This window comes from Aethalodelphis obliquidens, unplaced genomic scaffold, assembly GCF_003676395.1.
Source record: "Aethalodelphis obliquidens isolate GAN/ISIS:26980383/991018 unplaced genomic scaffold, ASM367639v1 scaffold3, whole genome shotgun sequence".
NCBI lineage: Eukaryota > Metazoa > Chordata > Mammalia > Artiodactyla > Delphinidae > Aethalodelphis > Aethalodelphis obliquidens.
Window position 1 is genome coordinate 8,352,226 of NW_020837947.1, and position 24,684 is coordinate 8,376,909.

General features: G+C 39.9%; 1 long non-coding RNA gene across 4 annotated transcripts in view; it reads right to left on the minus strand.

Annotated features, from left to right (window-relative positions):
* The window catches only part of LOC113607120 (uncharacterized), a 99,921-nt gene that overhangs the window by 74,104 nt on the left and 1,133 nt on the right, over positions 1-24,684 (minus strand). Inside the window, exon 1 of one of the 4 annotated variants that reach the window (XR_003427816.1) lies at positions 10,846-11,054. The exons of the other annotated variants lie outside the window; for them this stretch is intronic. This is a non-coding gene — a long non-coding RNA (uncharacterized LOC113607120). Of the gene's footprint in view, positions 1-10,845; positions 11,055-24,684 lie in introns of those variants that run through there. 4 annotated transcript variants of the gene reach the window in all.

Sequence of the window (24,684 nt, forward strand, 5' to 3'; positions counted from 1 at the left end):
TTGGGGGGGAGCTGTTTTTGCTGCTTGCTGAAACCAAACGAACTGAATCTGAAGGTCATATTTCAAAAGCTGTAAACAAATAGGAACGAGAACCACGGAAAAGGGAGTGGAGAGGGAGAACGAGCCCTGCTGATTGTAAGCCATGCTCAGTCCAGGAACGGGTTGGTCCTGAAGCATGAATAGGCAGCAAACCAACAGAGCAGAACCGGGAGCCCAAGAACAGAGGCAAATGCACACAGGACTTCAGGGTATGATGGTGGCATTTCACAGCAGTGGGGATTCTAAGGGTAATTCAGTAAATGGCAATGGTTATAAATGAGTGGCCATCTGGGGAGAAAAAGGTGGAACCATATCTCAAATATATGCCAGGATAAATTCTAGATGGATCAAAGATTTAAATGCGGGAAGTGAAAGAATCAAATTTCTAGGACAAATAAGGAAAAATTCATATACAATCTCAGAGTAGGAGAGGCCTTTATAACATGACTTAAAATCCAGAAGGCGGGGAGGGACGTCTTCCCCGGTGGCGCAGTGGTTAAGAATCCGCCTGCCAGTGCAGGGAACACGGGTTCGAGCCCTGGTCCGGGAAGATCCCACATGCCGCGGAGCAACTAGGCCCGTGCACCACAGCTGCTGAGCCTGCGCTCTGGAGCCCGTGAGCCACAACTGCTGAAGCCCGCGCGCCTAGAGCCCGTGCTCCGCAGCAAGAGAGGCCAGCACAGCGAGAGGCCTGGGTGAAGCAACGAAGACCCAGTGCAGCCAGAAATAAATAAATAAATTTATAAAAACCAAAAAAATCCAAAAGGCATAAAAGAGAACAAGTTAAAACCGTCAAAATCAAAAATGTCTCTATGAATAAAACACCATAAACAAAATCAAAGGACAAATGACAAACTTGGAAAAATATTTGCATCTTATGTAATAGAAAAAGGGCTAATTTCCATAATAAATACATTTCCTGTAAATCATTAAGGAAAAGAGCAAAATTCAATTTTAAAGTGTGCAAATGATATGATCATAGAAAAAGGATAACAAATGGCCTTTCAACTTTTGAAAACATGCTCAAACTCACTCATTTTTTAAAACTACACTAAGACACTATTTCTCCCATCAGGTGGGCAAAACTCTAAAAGTTTAATAACACAGCACGTTGGTAAGGCTGTTGGGAAACTAGTGACTCATTCATTTTTGTTGGAAGTGAAAACTGATATGACCCCTACGGAAGCCAGTTTGACAATAATTGTTAAAATTGCAAGTGCATAAGTCATTTTCCTAACCAGTTCTCCTTCTAGGAATGTACTTTGTAGATAAGTTCTCAGGCATGAAAAATTATATCTGGATGAGGATATTTTCTTTAGCGTTATTTATAATAACATCAATGCGTTTGGTTAGAGAATAATTAAATTATGAATAGTTAAATTACGGCATAGCCATACAGCTATGAAAATTTCTATGCAGCTGTAAAAAAGAAATGAGAAAGCTCTTCGGCTATTGATACAAAAAGATCTCCAAGATATATGGATTGGAAAAAAGCAACATGTAACAGGTCAATGTGTATAGTATGCTGTAATTTATCTTTAAAAAAAAGTAATTAATAATAGTAGTTTAACATGTTGGTGGAGGGGAATGGCTAAGAATAAGTAGAAGACATTTCAATAATACATTTCTATATTTTCGGTGCTTGAATGGTGTATTACCTATTTAAATATTATATATAAAATAATAATAGCTAACGTTCAATGCTTTACTACATGCCAAACACATTTAAATGACCTGAGAGATATCTGTCTGGGGTTGGTGTTTTCACATTTGGATACAGTTGGAAAAGTAGGTCAAGGACAGATTTTGGAGCGCCTTGAGTGTTCCCTAAACTAGGATTCAAAGTGAAATAGTGGGAGACTATTCATCAAGACTTCTGATGAAAGTGTATTTAAGGTGATTACCCATCAGGATTACTAGGATGGCTTGGAGGAAGGGCAATTTGAGGCAGAACAGCTATTTTCTGAGGTTACTACCTAAATATTAGGAAGCAATTACACTTGGTCAACAGGAAATCAGGCAGAGAAGCAGCTGTAGGAATGGGGAGGGACAAAGTTTCCAGACAATTAAGGGTGGACAGTGAATGATCACTAGGGTGGGGGCGGGTGGGCACTTCAGGAGGACAGAACCGGATGAGTGAGGGTAGGAATAATCATGGTGTGGGCAAGAAACAGTGAAGACCCCAGTCCTGGGAGGATGGCCAGGGGTTAAATGGTGTAAGTCTGCACAGACGGCTGCCTGCGTTAAAATCTTGAATCTTGAATCTACCACCAAGCCATTCAACCTTGGACAAATTACTTAATCTCTGTGCCTGCATTTTCCCATCTGCAAAATGGAAATAACAATACCACCTAGTCCATAGGGTTGATAGAAGGACTTGATGAGATAATATCTATAAATTACTTTACAGTACCCAAAACACATCTGGTGCTCAATAAATGCTAGCTGTCTCTGTGAACATAAAATGTAGATTTTTTTCCCATAAACTCATTTGTTATATTATTTGTTTTCCATAAACTCAAGTAAAGAACCATATATAATTTCAGATTCACAGGGAAAAATTTTAAACTTCTCAAACAATGTGATTGCTTTGCTATTTGGGCAACAAATGCTTTTCAGAAATGTAACCTATGCAGTTCAAGCCCTTCGTGTATACAGTTAAGTATCAGAAATCATGAAAGGCGATCATTTAACTTCCATCTCATTCTCTTTATCCTCTTCTTCTGGAACTTCAACTATGCATATGTTGGCCTTTTTGATGCTGTCCCACACATCCCTGAGGGCTCTGTAGGATGTTTTTTACTCTCTTCTCCTTCCCCTTGTCTTCTCTCTTGACAATAGGCCACATTTTCCTGGTTCTTCTTATCTTGAATAGTTTGGGATTATAACCTGGACATTGTGAATGTTATGTAGTCAAGACTGAATTCTGTTGTGTTCATCCCAAGACTGTTTATATTTCATCTTAACAGGCAAGTGACTTGGTTAGATTCAAACTGCAAGCTCTGTCTCACCTGTGGTGGGTGGCAATTCAGATCTCAGTTACGCTGTCCCTCAGGATCCTTGAGGGATTGGTTCCAGGATCCCCGCTCCCTACACCAAAACCCCTGGATGCTCATGGCCCTTAGTTGGCCCTCCTTTTCTCAGGGTATAACCCACAGATAACCAACTGTGCTCTAGACCTTAACTGCCAGCTGCCCTTAGTCTGCCTTGTGCAGAGTTAAAACACAGAATTTAGGTCACCTCTTTTCTGGGTGATCCCTCACTCTCTCATGGCCCTGATTGCCCCAGGCTCCACCTTGATTCCTCAGGCCAGAAATATGACAGATTTTCTATTGGAGTTTTAGCCACTCACATACCCTTTTTGACCATGTCCCATCCTCCGGTCAAAGCTGATGCCAGGAAACACACACCCTCCTCCAACATTCAACTCCCCTCTGCCTGCTTTTGTTCACCCTCCAGATCCCTTCATTGATTTTTGTGGTTTGTCTGGAGTTTATAGTTGTAATTTGTGGGAAGTTTGGTCTATTAGGCGCCCACTCCACTGTACCGCTGGGCATACGTCTTCTCCACTGTGTATGCAATACCTAGTAAAGAGCTCTCAGCCTTGGGCTGGTATCCCTAACAACCCCCCACCCCAGTAGGCTTATTGAAAGGATAAGATGTGATCATATCTTGGAAAATTCTTTTGGTGTGTTAAGTGTAAAGTATAGGAGGCATTTAGACATATGTAAAAATTGACCAGTTTCCAAAACTGCAAATACAACCCAAACAAACATTAAGAAAAATATTTTAGAGAGGGCAGACAGCAGAAGCAAGAAGAACTACAATCCTGCAGCCTGTGGAACAAAAACCACATTCACAGAAAGACAGACAAGATGAAAAGGCAGAGGGCTATGTACCAGATGAAGGAACAAGCTAAAACCCCAGAAAAACAACTAAATGAAGTGGAGATAGGCAACCTTCCAGAAAAAGAATTCAGAATAATGATAGTGAAGATGATCCAGGACCTCGGAAAAAGAATGGAGGCAAAGATCGAGAAGATGCAAGGAATGTTTAACAAAGACCTAGAAGAATTAAAGAACAAACAAACAGAGATGAACAATACAATAACTGAAATGAAAAATACACTAGAAGGAACCAATAGCAGAATAACTGAGGCAGATGAACGGATAAGTGACCTGGAAGACAGAATGGTGGAATTCACTGCAGCAGAACAGAATAAAGAAAAAAGAATGAAAAGATACGAAGACAGCCTAAAAGACCTCTGGGACAACATTAAACACAAAAACTTTTGCATTATAGGGGTCCCAGAAGGAGAAGAGAGAGAAAAAGGACCCGAGAAAATATCTGAAGAGATTATAGACGAAACTTCCCTAACATGGGAAAGGAAATAGCCACCCAAGTCCAGGAAGAGCAGCAAGTCCCATATAGGATAAACCCAAGGAGAAACACACCGATACACATAGTAATCAAATTGGCAAAAATTAAGACAAAGAAAAATTATTGAAAGCAGCAAGAGAAAAATGACAAATAACATACAAGGGAACTCCCATAAGGTTAACAGCTGATTTCTCAGCAGAAACTCTACAAGCCAGAAGGGAGTGACATGATATACTTAAAGTGATGACAGGGAAGAACCTACAGTCAAGATTACCCTACCTGGCAAGGATCTCATTCAGATTCGATGGAGAAATCAAAAGCTTTACAGACAAGCAAAAGCTAAGAGAATTCAGCCCCACCAAACCAGCTCTACAACAAATGTTAAAGGAACTTCTCTAAGTCAGAAACACAAGAGGAGAAAAGGACTTACAAAAACAAACCCAAAACAATTAAGAAAACAGTAATAGGAACATATATATCGATAATTACCTGAAACGTGAATGGCTTAAATGCTCCAACCAAAAGACACAGGCTTGCTGAATGGATACAAAAGCAAGACCCATATATATGCTGTCTACAAGAGACCCACTTCAGACCTAGGGACACATACAGACTGAAAGTGAGGGGATGGAAAAAGATATTCCATGCAAATAGAAATCAAAAGAAAGCTGGAGTAGCAATACTCATATGAGATAGAATAGACTTTAAAGAATGTTATAAGAGACAAGGAAGGACACTACATAATGATCAAGGGATCAATCCAAGAAGAAGATACAACAATTTTAAATATATATGCACCCAACATTGGAGCACCTCAATACATAAGGCAACTGCTAACAGGTATAAAAGAGGAAATTGACAGTAACACAGTAATAGGGGGGCACTTTAACACCTCACTTACACCAATGGACAGATCATCCAAAATGAAAATAAATAAGGAAACAGAAGCTTTAAATGACACAATAGACCAGATAGATTTAATAGATATTTATAGGACATTCTATCCAAAAACAGATTACACTTTCTTCTCAACTGTGCATAGAACATTCTCCAGGATAGATCATATCTTGGGTCACAATTCAAGCCTCAGTAAATTTAAGAAAATTGAAATCATATCAAGCATCTTTTCGGACCACAACACTATGAGATTAGAAATGAATTACAGGCGAAAAAACGTAAAAAACACAAACACATGGAGGCTAAACAATACGTTACTAAATAACCAAGAGATCACTGAAAAAATCAAAGAGGAAATCAAAAAATACCTAGAGACAAATGACAATGAAAACATGACAATCCAAAACCTATGGGATACAGCAAAAGCAGTTCTAAGAGGGAAGTTTATTAGCTATACAAGCCTACCTCAAGAACAAGAAATATCTCAAATAAATAAGCTAACCTTACACCTAAAGGAACCAGAGAAAGAAGAACGAACTAAACCCAAAGTTAGCAGAAGGAAAGAAATCATAAAGATCAGAGCAGAAATAAATGAAACAGAAACAAAGAAGACAATAGCAAAGATCAATAAAACTAAAAGTTGGATCTTTGAGAAGATAAACAAAATTTATAAACCATTAGCCAGACTCATCAAGAAAAAGAGGGAGAGGACTCAAATCAATAAAATTAGAAATGAAAAAGAAGAAGTTACAACAGACACCGCAGAAATACAAAGCATCCTAAAACACTACTACAAGCAACTCTATGCCAATAAAATGGACAACCTGGAAGAAATGGACAAATTCTTAGAAAGGTATAACCTTCCAAGACTGAACCAGGAAGAAACAGAAAATATGAACAGACCAATCACAAGTAATGAAATTGAAACTGTGATTAAAAATCTTCCAACAAACAAAAGTCCAGGACCAGATGGCTTCACAGGTGAATTCTCTCAAACCTTTAGAGAAGAGCTAACACCCATCCTTCTCAAACTCTTCCAAAAAATTGCAGAAGGAACACTCCCAAACTCATTCTATGAGGCCACCATCACCCTGATACCAAAACCAGACAAAGACACTACAAAAAAAGAAAATTACAGACCAATATCACTCATGAATATAGATGCAAAAATCCTCAACAAAATACTAGCAAACACAATCCAGCAACACATTAAAAGGATCATACACCATGATCAAGTGGGATTTATCCCAGGGTTGCAAGGATTCTTCAATATACGCAAATCAATCAATGTGATACACCATATTAACAAATTGAAGAATAAAAACTATATGATCATCTTGATAGATGCAGAAAAAGCTTTTGACAAAATTCAACACCCATTTATGATCAAAACTCTCCAGAAAGTGGGCATAGAGGGAACCTACCTCAACATAATAAAGGCCATATACGACAAACCCACAGCAAACATCATTCTCAATGGTGAAAAACTGAAAGCATTTCCTCTAAGATCAGGAACAAGACAAGGATGTCCACTCTCACCACTATTATTCAACATAGTTTTGGAAGTCCTAGCCACGGCAATCAGAGAAGAAAAAGAAATAAAAGGAATACAAATTGGAAAAGAAGTAAAACTGTCACTCTTTGCCGATGACATGATACTATACATAGAGAATCCTAAAGATGCCACCAGAAAACTACTAGAGCTAATCAATGAATTTGGTAAAGTCGCAGGATACAAAATTAGTGCACAGAAATCTCTTGCATTCCTATACATTAATGATGAAAAATCTGAAAGAGAAATTAAGGAAACACTCCCATTTACCATTGTAACAAAAAGAATAAAATACCTAGGAATAAACCTACCTAGGGAGACAAAAGACCTGTATGCAGAAAACTATAAGACACTGATGAAAGAAATCAAAGATGATATAAACAGATGGAGAGAGATACCATGTTCTTGGATTGGAAGAATCAATATTGTGAAAATGACTATACTACCCAAAGCAATCTACAGATTCAATGCAATCTCTATCAAATTACCAATGGCATTTTTTACAGAACTAGAACAAAAAATCTTAAAATTTGTCTGGAGACACAAAAGACCCCGAATAGCCAAAGCAGTCTTGAGGAAAAAAAACGGAGCTGGAGGAATCAGACTCCCTGACTTCAGACTACAAAACTACAGTAATCAAGACAATATGGTACTGGCACAAAAACAGAAACATAGATCAATGGAACAAGATACAAAGCTCAGGGGTAAACCCACACACCTATGGTCAACTAATCTATGACAAAGGAGGCAAGGATATACAATGGAGAAAAGAGTCTCTTCAATAAGTGGTGCCGGGAAAACTGGACAGCTACATGTAAAAGAATGAAATTAGAACACTCCCTAACACCATACACAAAACTAAACTCAAAATGGATTCGAGACCTAAATGTAAGGCCAGACACTATAAAACTCTTAGAGGAAAACATAGGAAGAACACTCTTTGACATAAATCACAGCAAGATCTTTTTTGATCCACCTCCTAGAGTAATGGAAATAAAAACAGAAATAAACAAATGGGACCTAATGAAATGGAAAAGCTTTTGCACACCAAAGGAAACCATAAACAAAACAAAAAGACAACCCTCAGAATGGGAGAAAATATTTGCAAATGAATCAACGGGCAAAGGATTAATCTCTAAAATATATAAACAGCTCATGCAGCTCGATATTAAAAAAACAAAGAACCCAATCCAAAAATGGGTAGAAGACCTAAACAGACATTTCTCCAAAGAAGACATACTGATGGCCAAGAAGCACATGAAAAGCTGCTCAACAACACTAATTATTAGATAAATGCAAATCAAAACTACAATGAGGTATCACCACACAACAGTTAGAATGGGCATCATCAGAAAATCTACAAACAACAAATGCTGGAGAGGGTGTGGAGAAAAGGGAATCAACCCTCTTGCACTGCTGGTGGGAATGTAAACTGATACAGCCACTGTGGAGAACAGTATGGAGGTTCCTTAAAAAACTAAAAATAAAATTACCATATGACCCAGTAATCCCACTACTGGGCATATACCCAGAGAAAACCACAATTCAAAAAGACACATGTACACCTATGTTCATTGCAGCACTATGTACAATAGTCAGGTCATGAAAGCAACTTAAATGCCCATCGACAGACGAATGGATAAAGAAGATGTGGTACATATATACAATGGAATATTACTCAGCCATTAAAAAAGAACAAAATTGGGTCATTTGTAGAGACGTGAATGGATCTAGAGACTGTCATACAGGGTGAAGTAAGTCAGAAAGAGAAAAACAAATATCGTATATTAATGCACATATGTGGAACCTAGAAAAATGGTACAGATGATCCAGTTTGCAGGGTAGAAGTTGAGACACAGATGTAGAGAACAAACGTATGGACACCAAGGGGGGAAAGTGGTGGGGGGGTGTGTGTGTGATGAATTGGGAGATTGGGATTGACATGTGTACAGTGATGTATATAAAATGGATGACTAATAAGAACCTGCTGTATAAAAAAAAAGTGATCAAATGTATTCTATTGGAAAGAAGCAAAAATAGACCATGTTTACTGTCTAAATTATATAATAATTTAATGATATTTAGCATCTATTGCAGATGTATTTATTATTGCAGATTGTATTTGCTTTATAAGTGTCTTTGCTTTGGTAATCAAAAAAATTTTTTTAAATAAAAAAAAGAATACAAGTTCAGAATTGTTATAACTTCTCGATGAATTGAATCTTTAATCATTTTATAATGTCCTTAACGCTGCTTTTTCTTGATGTTATTTTGTATAATATTAACAGTGTCAATATCAGCTTTATTTTGGTTAATATTTTCTTGGTATATATCTTCTATTTTTTTCTTTCCATGTTTTCTTTTTTTAGTTTTAGGAAAGTATGAAAAAAAAGAAAGAAAAATATTTTAAAGTCTTAAGGAACCAGAAACATGTCAAGTGGGGGCTCTCTCTGTAGAGTGACAGGGAAGTCACCTGGGCATTTCATTCGTGAGCCCAATTATTTTTATCTGTGAATCTGCAGCAAAAAGTGATGGGGTTTTCATTGTATTGGAAATAAGAAAAAGTGTAGCTTCGTTTCTGGCAGACTTGTAGGTAACATGACACTTGAATTGCATGCACTTAGTTGCTAAGAAAAATTTTATACAGCGAGGTTTATATGTCTAAATCCTGAAAGGTACAGCAGACATCTGCAGGCCTCAGAACACAATGAGATGCACATGATCTAAATGTATTCCTTCCAGGATTATTAATTATAAAATTCAATAACTCCTTTAAAGACAGGAATTGTGTGTTCAACGAACATTCCAGCAGAGCCAAGAAGCAAAGCAATCTGTAAAACTGGGCATTTGGCCCCAAAAGAGATTCCTTCTCTCAAATTGCTAAACTGATGTTGCTAAACTTAGCAGCTCTTGCCTAAGAATTTTCACAGGTGTTCATTTGCATGTGTGCAGTTCCTCTTGTTACATCATTTTTTAAACAAATTGTTTGAGTCATGTTTCAGATCTAATTTGTGAACATTGGTATCTGACTATGCAACCCCATAGCAGAGATAGTCATTTTTCAAATTTTCCGGCCATTCTTAGAGATCAAAGAGTTAGAAATTAGGCAAAATTTAAACTACAGTCTACTGTAGTCTATAGTAGACTGTATCATCAAATGCCCAGGCTTTAAAAATGTCATCTTATTTAATATCCTTGCCTGTTGATGAAAAAATTTTGCCTGACATATCATTATACAAAGGATGTTTTGGCCATCAAGCCAGTAGCCACTGCAGCTGCCCCCAGCTGTGCACCCCGAAGGGATTCAGGCTGGAGAAAAGCAGGATACTGGTCCTAAGGTACCTATCAAAGGAAGGATTTCAATAGGCCCAGACTCCTGCATCTTCCCATATATAGAAAAGCACGTTTTCTTTAATTAACAGTAATCTTTTGATGTTCTGAATACCTGGTCTTTCTTGCAAAACTCCTCTATATCCTGGCTCCTCCCTTACCTCTTGGGAGCCATCCCTTAGAGCGATCTGAGAGGCTGTCTTCCGGGCCGAAATGCTCAGTTTTGTGCTTAATTTTGTGCTGTTTTTTGCTCGACGCCTCAGGTGTGCTCCCCCTGCAACTGATACAGCGAGCAGTGATGGGAAGCCTCACCTTCCAAACCTCACTTCATCGTGTTTATCAAAACCTTCACATTCCTCTCTCCTGCCAGGCCCACTAGAGGTGGTCTCTTTGTTCTTAGAGTCCCCTCCATCGCCACTGTCGTTACCCGCTCATGGGGCCCCTCATGGCCCTGCCACAAAGCATCGCAGGTGAGGTTCTCCACCATCTGACCCTGCCCCTTTCTCCAGCCCACGGCTCCAGGCGCCCCTGCACCGCTTGCCGTCACCCCACCTACCCCTCCCACATGCGTGCAAAGCTGATTCATGCCTGTGCCTTTGTTCACTCCGGCTCCTCTGCCTGCACTCTACACCGTCCACCCTCCTCACCTCCTCAGCTGTGCAGACACTTTCTCGTCTCAAGAATCACCTCTGCCATGAAGCCCTCGCTGAGCCCGCCTCCTTTCTGATGTAAAACTGATCCTTCCTCTTCTGTACCCCACATTTTAAAGTCCTTATTGTTGTCACGTTACTCTCCCCCATGTAGACTGTAACTTCTCTGAGGGCAAAAACGGGTTGCGTTTCTCTTTGTATTCCCCGTCCTAAAACCTTCCTGGCATATGTTGTAATGTTCGTTCCATGTTTGTTGAGTTAATGAAAGAACAAACAAATAAATGAATGTGAAAACTTTAATTCAACCAGGAAAATCTAACAGTGGTTCCTTACACATAATTTATCTGCTTACATCTTAGTAGAATTTCTCCAAACCATAATCACTCATCTTTCTACAACTTCCTTCAACATTCATCAACTTCAAGGGCTCCATGATTTAATCCTTTTCCTTTGATCCTTCTTTTCTGCTATATTCTAGATCCCAAACTCTTTGGAAGGAGATTTAAGACATTATCTTGCTTTTCCTTTAAGCATTTACTTAGCTCCTTCTTGGTGCCAGGGGACTAGATGGGAAAGGTTTTTTAAAAATTTTTACCTCTGTCTCATTTAATTCTCACAACTTTGTGGGTGAATATTAATATCTATGCTTTATAGATGAGAAAATTTAGTAACTTGCCCCATAATGAAGTCGGCATTTGAACATGGATACTCTGAAGACGCGCTCTTTTTCTCCATACCAGCATAGGGGTTGAGGACCATACTCGAGGCTGGATACTGGTTTTATGTTCTTTCTGTAATAAATCCATAATAGAGTTTCAGACCTGAAATATTTTTAAAACAACAGAGTAGTTCCTGGCTTTAAATTAAAATCATATATGTGCAAAAGTAATTTTATTATGCAAGTCCATTTTTCCTGTGTTTTGAAACAGCAAGACACCGTGGCACAGTGGGTGCAAAAGGGGGGTACTGTAGGGGCTGCCCCAAGGAAAGATGTACAGACTCATGGGCCTTATCACAATCTGCCAAATTCATTTCCAAAAATGTATTCAGGTCTCAGCTCCTGTGACAAAAATAACTCTTAATTTTAAGAATAGGAAGAGTGAGGGGGTTTTCATATCTTCTTACAAGAAATTTCCATCCATTGGCTTTAAATTGTACTTTTTATTCAAAAGCACAACATGTTTTTATATTTAAAGCTTCCTGGGAAGATGAGAGCCATTTTCTCACACTCTGAGTCATGGTTTTACTCTGACTAGGTGAACAGAATCCTCAAACTCTTACTAGACAGAGCCACTGAAACCTTTTAGATCAAAAGGAAATGATCGGTAAATAGCTCCTCCAATTTTCAGTTCTGCTGTAGGAAATGGAAAAGCAGAAGCTACAATGCTAAATATTAGCATCAGATTCAAGTAACAACTTTGCAGAAGAACAAGGATTAATCCGAAACTTGGGCTTTTTTAAGCCAGACCCAGGTAGTGAGGGGCCTTCTGTCATTCTGGAGAAAAAGGATGCAAACTTACAAATACAAATTTTAAAATGAATACAAATATTTATATAGAGAAACAAATCACAAATTATAAATTTAATGTTCATATTAGATAAGATAAATTTAATGAAGCAGTGGTTTGTTTGACAATAAAATCCCCCCTCAAATATTAGTATTTTGATTAACAACCTCTAGACACATTTCATTAATGCTCCTTTTTCTGCATACACTTTTTAATCACTTTTTTTTAACATCTTTATTGAAGTATAATTGCTTTATAAGAAAGTGAATCAGCTATACATATACTTATATCCCCATATCTCCTCCCTCTTGTGTCTCCCTCCCGCCCTCCCTATCTCACCCCTCTAGGTGGTCACAAAGCACCAAGATGATCTCCCTGTGTTATGCGGCTGCTTCCCACTAGCTATCTATTTTACATTTGGTAGTGTATATATGTCCATGCCACTCTCTCAGTTCATCCCAGCTTACCCTTCCCCCTCCCCATGTCAAGTTCATTCTCTATGTCTGCAGTCTTTATTCCTGTCCTGCCCCTAGGTTCTTCAGAATATATATTTTTTAAGATTCCACATATATGTGTTAGCATATGGTATTTGTTTTTCTCTTTCTGACTTACTTCACTCTGTATGAGAGACTCTCAGTCTATCCACCTCTCTACAAATAACTCAATTTCGTTTCTTTTTATGGCTGAGTAATATTCCATTGTATATATGTGCCACATCTTCTTTATCCATTCATCTGTTGATGGACACTTAGGTTGCTTCCATGTCCTGGCTATTGTAAATAGAGCTGCAATGAACACTGTGGTACATGACTCTTTTCGAATTATGGTTTTCTCAGGGTATATGTCCAGTAGTGGGATTGCCAGGTCATATGGTAATTCTATTTTTAGTTTTTGAAGGAACCTCCATACTGTTCTCCACAGTGGCTGTATCAATTTACATTCCCACCAACAGTGCAGGAGGGTTTCCTTTTCTCCACACCCTCTCCAGCATTTATTGTTTGTAGATTTTTTGATGATGGCCATTCTGACTGGTGTGAGGTGATACCTCACTGTAGTTTTTTAATCACTTTTTAATAAGATTTTTTCCGCATACCCTTTTAAATCACTTCTTCCTATAAAGATTTTGTAACATTTTGTGTAGAAAGAATAAAACTTATACCTGATTTTTTTTAGCTTACTTGATTAAAATGGTGTTCTCGTCAACATTAATAGTTTAGAATAATTTTTTCAGCTTCTCAACTCATTATTGGTAATGTCATTTAAATTTTTAAGACTGTTGTGAAACTTGGAGAAATTTCTATCAAGTTTCTTTCATATAGAAGCTGTAAAATCTGGAAATTTTTTCCACAGGCAACTTTCTGGCTCCATGTATCTCAAACCCTTTTTCTCCTCCAGTGCCCACATACTGCATCAGTGCCAGGCTCTGTAAAAAGTGCTCTTACATGTGTTTTTTAAACATATGAAATCTATATTTTAAAATTTATTTATTTTTGGCTGCACTGGGTCTCCGTTGCAGTGTGCGGACCTCTCATTGAGGTGGCGCGAGTGCTTAGCCGCTCTGCGGCGTGTGGGATCTTCCTGAATCAGGGCTTGAACCCGTGTCCCCTGCATTGGCAGGCGTATTCTTAGCCACTGCGCCACCAGGAAAGCCCCTTACATGTGTTCTTATTCGTCTCAAAAGCTGGGTGAGTAGGCACAGTGGCCAGTGGGAATACCTCTGCAAGGCCCTTGTACCCCAGGTTAGCTATTAACAGCTTACATATTCAAGGAGGTGGCTGCAAACCACATAAATACATCTCACTGAACCCAAATTAAATGTATCCACAAGCCAACTTTCCCTTAGCCCAGGCCCCAAACCCCCATGGCCACTCCAAGGCCATCCAAGTGGCTGGGGTCGGGGCAGAGGGTCAGAGCGGAAGGAGGCCGCAGTCCTAACTGATTGCAGTTAAAATACCTTTTGCAGGTTTTTTCAAAGCCATATGACCATTTGATCCATTTTTGACCTTGACCGTTCCCAAAGCCTTAGGAGGGAGCTGGGTAAGTAGAGACTATTAGCTCAAGCGGCCTCTGCTTCACAGTAAAAGCCACCTCTAGGCTCCCTAGCTTTTCATGCCCTTAGTCTCCCACTAACCATTGGGGAAAATCATGCATGAGCTCTTAAATTACTTCAGTCTTCCACCCACCCCCATAATCACAGTCATGGAGGTTGTCAGTTAAACTGTAGAGAGTGAAGGCGAAGCTTATGAGGCATCAGGTTAGGTGATTTCAGATGTGTTCATTCATTGACCTCTCACAGCAACACTGAGAAATAGTCCTCCCATGTTCAGATTAGGAAACAGGCTCAGAATTACTAAGTAGCAGAGCAGGACCCAGGGTCATCTCCCTGAAGTCCTTACTCTTTCTACTTTCAATGGCTGCTTCCTGCGGTCTCTTTTCCCTCCCATAATAAAATGACACACACTTATGATAGAAAACACTTTCAGGATAGAGAAGTAGAAGGAATTTTAAAAAAAGTTACCTATAGTTGCATTACCCAGATACAACCAAAGTATATCTCCATGTTTTATGGAATCTAGAAATTGAAATTATTATATTAAATAAATCTATTTCCCTCACTTTTAAAGAAACATATGTTCCTTGTCAAAAATATGAAAAATGTTGAAAAATATAAAGAAACTAAAAACCATCTGCGTTAGTTTTCTAGGGCTGCTGTAACAAATCGATTGGCTTAAATACCAGGAGTTTATTGTCTCATAGTTGCGGAGGCTAGAAGTCCAAGATCATGGTGTTCGTGGTGTTGCTCAGGTTGGTTCCTTCTGGGGGCCGTGAAGGCGTCTATTCCAGTCCGCTCCCCGAGCTTCCGGTAGCTCCCTGGAAGCCTCTGGCATCCCCTGGCTTGTGGCAGCACCATACCAATCTCTGTCTTTAGCTTCACAGGGTTTCTCCCTGTGTGGGGGGGTGGGGGGTGGGGGGGGGTTGTGTTCAAACTCCCCTTCTTAAAAGGACCCCAATCATGTTGGACTAGGAGCCCACCCCACTCCAGTATGACATCATTCTAAATAAACTAATTGTATCTGCAAAGACCCTATTTCCAAAGTACTGAAGGTTAGGACTTTAACAGATGAATTTGTGGGGAGACACAATTCAACCCATAGCACCATTCCAAAACCTGTGAGCCAAAGAAAACCAATGTTAGCAATTTATTATCAGGTAGTTTCTAAAATAGAGCTACAAATTTTTTGACACTCCTCCCACTGAAAGTGGGATCTACGTCCCCTTTCCTTGAGTCTCGGCAAGTTAGCAACTATTTTGCTCAGTGGTCCTAGTATTCAAGTCATCACAACCCAGGCACCAGACAGGAGAGTGGAAGAGCTTCCAGATGTTTCCAGCCCCTAGCTGTCAAGTCATCTCCAGTTTGAGTCTTACTAGCTGAGGTCCCAGGCCTCACGGAGTAAAGACAAACCATCCCCACTGCATCCTGTTCCAATTTCTGACCCACAAAATCTGGGAGCATGAGACAATGGTTATTACTGAAGCCACTCATTTCTGGGGGAACTAGCTACACAGCAATAGTAACTAGAAATGTTATGATTTTCAGGTTTTTTTCTGTGCCTTTAAGAATATCTGTCTTACTGAAATGAGTCACTAACTTCCTTGATCAAAAGGAAATGATAAATTGTATATCTGCTTCTGAGATTTTCTGTAAGAAACAGAAAAAGAAATAAGCTACATTTCTAAATGTCAGCATCATATGTATATAATGAACATGCTGGTTCTAACCATAGGTAACACAGGGACATTCACAAGTCCCAGATGAGATAAGGCGAAGATTCAGGACTCAACAGCTGCTAATACACAGTTTACTAGTCTTGCCCAATTAAAAGAACCGCAAGCTCTTGGACATGAAAATGATCAATAAGCTACATGACTCTGTTCTGAGAAAAGGGGAGTGTTTAGTTCTTCTCGACATTGTATCTCAACCAGGTAAGTAGCTAAGGCAATATTAGCAGACGTTGGAAACGAAATCAGTTTTAAGCGGTCATCAAACATGACATTCCTTCTGAAACAAGGGGTAAAGCATGCGAGGCAAGAAATACATTTTCTGGGGCTTCCCTGGTGGCGCAGTGGTTGAGAGTCCGCCTGCCGATGCAGGGGACGCGGGTTCGTGCCCTGGTCCAGGAAGATCCCACATGCCGCGGAGCGGCTGGGCCCGTGAGCCATGGCCGCTGAGCCTGCGCGTCCGGAGCCTGTGCTCCGCAACGGGAGAGGCCACAACAGTGAGAGGCCCGCGTACCGCAAAAAAAAAAAAATTTCTGGGACCTGAGAGTTGCCTCCCGAGGAATAGCTCAGGGAAGTTCTGCAGGCCAAGCTTCACCCTCAGTCCCCAGAACCGACCAGACCACATGGAGGTCAACCAAGTAGCTGTATTTTGGTCCAAAATGAGTAAGGTTGGTCTCATAAGTCCTTGTGAATCATAATTTCCTCATTACTGAGTTCTTCATTTTGACTGCTCTTTTGTGCGTATTTTTTAATGAGGGACAGGAATGGTCTATGGTGCAAGGCTTTGCAAGTCTGAAAGTAAATGCTATTGCCTTGAAAAATAATGGAATTTTTGAGGGTGAGGTTGTTCCCAACATTTTCCCTGAAAACTCTATTAGATGTTGTTAAATTGTCTTCTGATCTTGTTGCAGAAAAGCCTACGGTCAGTGGGATTTTCATTCTTGCAAGGTAATTTGCTTCTTTTTGCCTGGATGCTCGTAAGATCTGTCTTCTATATCCCTGTAGTATAAAAATGTTGCCATTAGTTTTTCTTGGATTGTGGACAGCCATCTTGATCTGTGTATTCAAGTACTTTTTCAACTCAGGGAACACTTGTTAAATTACATGTTTCATTGTTACTTCTATGGTCCCATAGGAATATGAGTTTTAGGTTGAATTGTTATCTGCTCTCCTATATATCAATACCTATCATCTCCCATGCTGGGTCAATATTTTAATCCTTTCCTCTAGTTCTGAGAACATTTCTCAGGATGGTTCTTTAAATCACTCATTTGACGTTCAACAACATTCTCCATAATGTGGATTTGAATTCTGTAACTGCAGGTTTAATCTCCTTTTAATCACATATTTTTAATACCCCCTGCCTCATATTCTGATTCAGACACGTTGAGCTCTCAGAGCCTCAAGATTCTAGGCATTCTCTCACCTCTTGGGCTTCACACCTGGTATTCTTTCCCCCTCATTTCATCTGGCAAACTCCTACAATTTCATTCGGCCTGATCTCCAGCATCATGTCACACAGGAAGCCTGCCACAACCCCCAGCATGGGTTAGGGGTCCTCGTGCTTCTATTGCACCCTGTCCCACCCTGTTATCACTCATATCACATAGGATTGGAAGTTTCTGTTCCCCTGGTTACCCCACTAGAGTCGTGAGGGCAAGAGCCATGGCAATTTTATTCATCATCCTAATCTCAGCCCCCAGCACAATCTCTGGCATTCAGAAAGTATTTCTGTCTATAATATCACCCCCTTTCAATCGCATCTAATTGTCTTTCAAGCACTCTTTTTCTTGTGGCTTCCTGCTTTTATTCATGGGTGGTGCCAATGTCTTTAGGGATGCCAAACTGTCTCACTTCTAGAGATGCGTCTTCCTCTGACTGTCCAAATACATACTTCCTTTCCCCTGTCTGACAGCACTTTTTCCAGAAGCTCCATGTTTCTCCTCTTCCTCCTCTTACCTTCCAGCAAGGGAATAAATCCAGACTTGGTGCTTTGCCAACAAACAGCATCATAACTGCCCCCCGGCCTCACTCGCTGTTTACCTGGGTGCCTTTTAAATCTCCTTCTCAAGCTGAAACAGACTGCTATGCACAACTTCTACCCCCTGCCCCTTGCTTACATCTACTGCGCTCTTCTAAACAGAAATGGACAAACCCTATCACTGCTGCCACAGATATGTAGCTAGTACTTGGAAGAAATTCCCACTTCATTCAATGCCATTTTAAACCAAGAGTCCCCAACCCTGTCCTTTTAAAACAAATCTCAGGGACAAGGATGTTATAATTTTGGGAAATATCCTTGAATACAGTTTAGAAGACCTAGTTATGCTCTATGTTGTATCAGAGTTTCTTATAGAGATCTAAATATTTAACAATATTCATAAACAGCTGGGGCATATATACAATAAAGCACAATTCTACCAATGTTGTCAATGTTTGGGTGAGCTGTATGGAGAGCAGGGAGACACCAGTCTCCCAGGAAAGGGAATGGTCTTTGCTTTTGAGATGTTTCCCTCAAAACAGGGGACTTAAGTGCTAGTGTCTGCATTTCCTGGATTTCAGTATAATCTCAGGGCTGGGAAGAGAGATTCCATCCATTCAATATAAGAAAGTTTATAAAACTTGCTTCTGCTTCTGCCAAGGGAATTCAGCTCAGAATTTATTTTCAGATAAAATCTCATGGATAACTAAAGTGACTTTTGATTAATTAATGCATATGCAGGGAAAAAATTCAGTAATAGTTCTTAAGATTTTTTTGGTTAAAAGGAATTGGCATACTTGGGGGGGTTTAAAAGAAATTAAATACATCATACATGACTAGCAAATACACCTCATAAAATTGTGATACATATGTTCCTGAAGAGTTATGTAAAAATAGGTTTTAATTAACATATATTCCAGATCAGAATGCCTTTTAAAAGAATACCATTCTGAAATGTTTAAAATGAAGATTTCTTTTTAAAAAATTATACCTCTTTTTTTGGTAATTTAAAAAAAAATTTTGCTTTCTTTAAATTAGGTACATTGATCCCGTTATCTTAACTCTTTATAATATGAACTTATTGAAGATAATAAAGACTGTCTAACTTTTTAAAATAAAGACATGCAGACCCAAAGATACTAGACTGTTTCAGAACATTTGGTTTTTATTTTTTTTTAATTTGAAAGTCAGTATTGACAGTGGCTTTCATAAATTTGAAATTCACATTCTCTTCACCAAAATCAAGGTAATTTATAGCATCTACTTCTTCAGCTCTGTCTTCTCAACCTACGGGATGTTGTCATGTGGATGTCCCACAACCTTCGTAATATCAACATGTTCCCTATTAGGTGGAGGAAGCAAGCTGGAACCAAAGAGATAAAGACATCGTACAGAAGGAAAGAGGAAAGTAGGGGTGCCCACGTTGCTGTCATTCAAATCCCTGATTCCAGTGACGCCCGAAGCCCTCCCATCCCCGCAGCGCTGCCATTCCGGAAGTCACGTGAACCGCCCTTAGAAACATCAAAACATACCCTGCTTGCCAAGCAAGTTCAAACTGGGTTTCTACCACTTGGCATCAAGAGTCTTCACTAATATAACGGCCTAACGTTATACCTTCATTGCTATAAAGTTGGGCATAAATGATTTTTATAAAAATTGTTTTAAATCTTGTATTTACATTGCACTTCACCGTTTTCTAAGCATCTCTGTTATACACATCTCTTTTGACGTGTAAAAATAATTGGGTGAGATGGGTAAAGGAGCCTCTACTCTGTTATTTTAAAATAATAATGAAAGATAAAAAAAATCAATAAGACAAAGAATCATTTAAATTTTGCCTGAGGTCACACAGCTAGTGAGCGCAAAACTGGAGTTGCACCCCAGTCTTCTCTCAATCCAGTGCTCTAAGTCCAGAATCCTGGCCCTCTGATACCCAGCCTCATGTTCAATGTGTCCCTTTAGGCCTGTGCACAGATGTTGAATATTCTAGAGAGACTGGCTCTTGAAAGGAAACCTTTCCCCAGTGTAAACAACTACCTTCTAATTGGCCTATTTTGTAAATGTGATTTTTAAAAAAAACAACAACAGTATTTCCTTAATACCAGGTATGCTTGTGCTGCAATAATTTTACTTACCAGAAGATAATAAAGAATTAGTGACACCTTGTGGCAAAAACACATTAATTTGTGAGCTACTACCATCCATTTTCAGTTGAGAGACTTGTCCAAAGGCCTTATACCCTTCACTAAGTAGTTAAGACAATAGCAAAACTTCTGGAAAGAGTAATCTATGGTTGTAGACTCTGCTTCTCACAACTAAAACTGTCCTCCCCTTGTTCCACTTGGGCTCAGTTCCCACCACTTCACGGAAACTGCTATTTTTGTCAAGTTCACAGACAACTTCCATGTTGGCAAACCCAACGGTTACTTCTCAGTTCTCATCTTACTTAACTTCTCATATTTGACCAGGCTGACCCCACCGGTCCTGAAACTTCTGGTTTCAGCAAGACCGCACTGTTTCTTTTTAACTTCTAAAGTCTCCAAAGCCTCTACATGTTCATGAGTACCAAATTCTTATCTCTAGCCCCAACCTTTCCACCAAACTCCAGGCTCACATCTCTAGCCTACTCCCGTGATACATCCATTTGATGCCCAAAGCATTTCAGAATGAACATGCCCAAAACAGAACTCCTGATTTCCTACTCCTTCCACCCAGTCGGCTGCGTCTCTGTAAATGACATGATTATCACGTCATTTTGCTCAAGCCAAAAACTTAGCAGTCACCCTTTGCTCCTTTATTCCTCCCCTCCATCTAATCCATCAGTAAATTACCTAAATTCATTCTCCAAAGTATCCCAAATGCACCCCTTCTCTCCACCTTCCCTGCCATCACCCTGACTCAAGCCACACCCTCTCTCTAACCTGCAACGCCTTCCTGACTCATTTCGTACCCTTACCTCTTACAATCCTTTCTTCACAGAGCGATGGGTGACCTTTGTACCCGCTAACTCAGATCGGGTCATCCCCCCACCTTAAAACCTCTGAACAGCTCCCCATAATCCAAAGTCCTCCCCCATCCTACAAGGCCCTAACGGGCTTTGACTCCTCACTACCTCTAAAAACTCACTGCCAAGCTCTCTTCCGCCTTCAGGACGGGACCGTGCACCAGCTCCTCCCCTCTGCCTGTGCTGCTGTCCCCCAAACTCCATGTGGTTGCTTCCTTCTTATGTCATACGGGTCTCGAGGTAAGTATTACCTCCTCAGGCCTTGTCTTAGAGCTAATCTAAAGCAGCTGCTCAGGCACTCCTTACATAACACCCTGCTTTGTTTCCATCGCAGCTTTTATCATTCCCCCCAAATTTTCTTCTTTCTTTCTTTTTTGGTTTACTTGCCTGTTATCTGCCTCTACCTATCCCTAGCTCCCACTAAAGTGCCTGGTACAAGGAAGTTTTTTGATGTGTCTTGAATAATGAACTGTCATAAGTTCTCTCTTGCATTCTCTTACCTATGCTCAGAAAATTTCAGAAACCACAGCCATTCACTCATTTTTTAAAAACTCTAAAAGGATAAGATGCTTCCTTTTCTTTTCCTTGGAAAAACTATACATCTGTGCTATTCATTCATTCATTCACGCATTCACTCAACAAACTATTATAGACAAACATTACAAATAGGATACAATCCCTACCCTCAAGGAATTCATGGCCTAGTTGTGGAGGCAAACATGTCAACACATCATTATGAATATCACTTGATAAGTAAAAGATAGAAATTGCTTGAGGACTATGGAGAGTCTAACAATATTCGAGACTGGAAAAACAGGCAGTAACCAGACAGTGAAGGCTCAGCATGTTTAAGGAGTTTGAACTCATAGGGCAAAGTGGTGACAGAAATATTTGAGGAGGGAACTAGCACGGTCAGAGTTGCACTTCAGATAGACCATTCTCTGATTGCACAGAAGATACAACTTAGGCTGTATGGGTCTCGTCAAAGGCTGGTAAGAATAGTAAGAATGCAAAGAAGAGGACTCAGAATCAAGAAGCATTTAGGAGGTAAAATGGGCACGGCTTGGTGATTATTTGGGAGATACATATATATATATATGAGAGAGAGAGAGATACACAGCAAAAGAGGTGGAGGGATGGGAAGAGAACAACCACCGTAAGCTGATATGTTAGTGCACAGGTTCTAGAGTCAGACAGATAAGGGTTTAAATCTTGGTTCGGTCACTTACTTGCTGTATGACATTAACATCCTTAAGCTTCAATTTCCTTGTAAGTTAAATAGAAACAATATGACAACTAACCTCAAAGGGTCATTGTATGAAATCACGTATGCAAACTGCTTAGCATAGCGCCTGCTATATCAGAAACCTCCATGAATTGTTAAGGGGTTTTAAAATTACAGATCCTCCTCGACTTACAATGGGGTTACGTCTCAAGAAACCCATCGTAAGTTGAAAATATCATAAGTCGAAAATGCATAACCTAACAAACATCACAGCTTATCCTAGCCTACCTTAAACGTGCTCAGAACATTTACATTAGCCTACGGTTGGGCAAAACCATCTAACACAAAGCCTATTTTAAAATAAAGTATTGAAAACGTCATGTAATTTGTGGAACACCTTACTGGAAGTAAAAAACAGAATGGCTGTAACTGTATCAGTTGTTGACTCTCCTATCATGCCTCACGGGGAGCTGTGGGTCACTGTCTCTGCCCAGCATCATGAGAGAGGATGGTCCCACATACTGCTAGCCTGGGAAGAGATCTAAATTCAAAGTAAGGTTTCTACTGGATGCTATTGCTTTCACAACATTGTAAAGCCAAAAAATCGTAAGTCGAACCACTGTCATTGGGGACCATCTGTATTACCAATCTACCTGAATCTGTGATCATATACCTACTTTTTCTCCAATGCTATGGATGAACTGTCCATGCTTCTAGACAAGGCCAATCCCTCTACTTGTGGGTAAGAGCCCATCCCTTCTTGCCTACATCCTTACATCCATTCCCTCTCTCTCCTACATCATCCATTCTGCCCTCTCTACTGAATCACTCCTTTAAATAAACACATATACAGTTAATTCTCCCATTAAAAAATAGAAAACCTTCTCTTGACCCAACTTCCTTTTAGCTACCACCTTAGCTCCTTCTTTTCCTTTGTGGCAAACCTCCTTGAGTCACAAATTTCTCTCCTCCCATTCTCTTCTGAATCCATTATACTGACCTTTCTTCTCCATAACTCTACTGAAGGTGTGCTTTCCCAGATCACCTCTATGTTGCTAGATCCAATGTTCACAACTTGCTTAACTTCTGAATAGGATCAGACATCGCTGACTACTCCCTTCTCCTTGAAACACTTTCATCACTCGACTCCCAGGTGACCAAACTGTCTGCAATTTCCTCCATCTCTCTGATCACCTTTTTCAGTCTCCTTTGCTTATTCCTTAACTTTCCAACCTCTAAATATGCTCAAGGCTCATCTCTCTATACTCCCTTGATAATCTCATCAAGCCTCATGGCTTTAAATGCCACCTATATGCTATTGAGTCAAAAATCCACATCTCTACTCTGGACCAATCCCCTGAAACCCTAGACTCCCATATCCAACTCCTACTCAACATCTCTACATTCAGATGACTAACACGTCTCTCAAGCTTAATGTGCCCAAAACTGAGCTTCCAATGCTGCCCCCGCAATCTGCTCCTTCCCAGTGTTCCCTGTATCAGTACGGAAACTTCATTCTTGGCATAACTTCTAGCTATGACTTAGTAGCTTGAATCAAACCAACACTTCTATAGGAATTAGGAATATCTGTTGCTGAAAAGAAAAATAAAACCAAAGGTAAGAGTAAAACAAAAACCAAGAAAAGCTGAAAAAACAAAACAAAACAAAAACCACACAGGCGATTTGAAGGCACTGGAGAGCAACCAAGCCAGTGAGGACATAAGGGATTGGGATCCCAGGGGGAAGAAAAATACATAGTGATAGAGAACTTCTCCATTGCTTTTTCTCCTGGGGCATTTACTGAGTTTCTGAGCACAGCACTTAGTGCAAGCAGAAAGCAGTGACCCAGAAGTGTCAGGAGGCTTTCAGATCTGGGAAGATACAAGCTAGAGTTGAGAACTTTCGACAGGTCTTGAAGGGACAAGACCCCAGAGATAGGGGGACCACAGAGAAGGAAATTGGACAATTTGCTTGACAATTTGCTTAATTTCCTTTTATCCTTGAGACATTTGGTTAATTCTAATCTGCAAGGACACTAGAAATCAAGATACCAAGCAGGTGCTAAGTGGTCAAAAAGCTAAGTAGACCTTTCCACAATCTCACAGAGCTGGGAATACAAACTTACAGAGTTCAAGGCCCCCCAAGATGGGGACCCATTAAAATGCTAGGTTTTCTGTTGAGATTCTTAGAGGCCTATGGTCTGGAATAAGGGAAAACCAGAAATCGATCAGTCCTCCCAAAGCCTGAATCCTTTATTAAATGTCAACTCTGCCAGCTGAGTAAAATTAAATCCTCTGAAGAAAAACAACATAAGCCAGAGCGTCTCTGCATTTTTTTC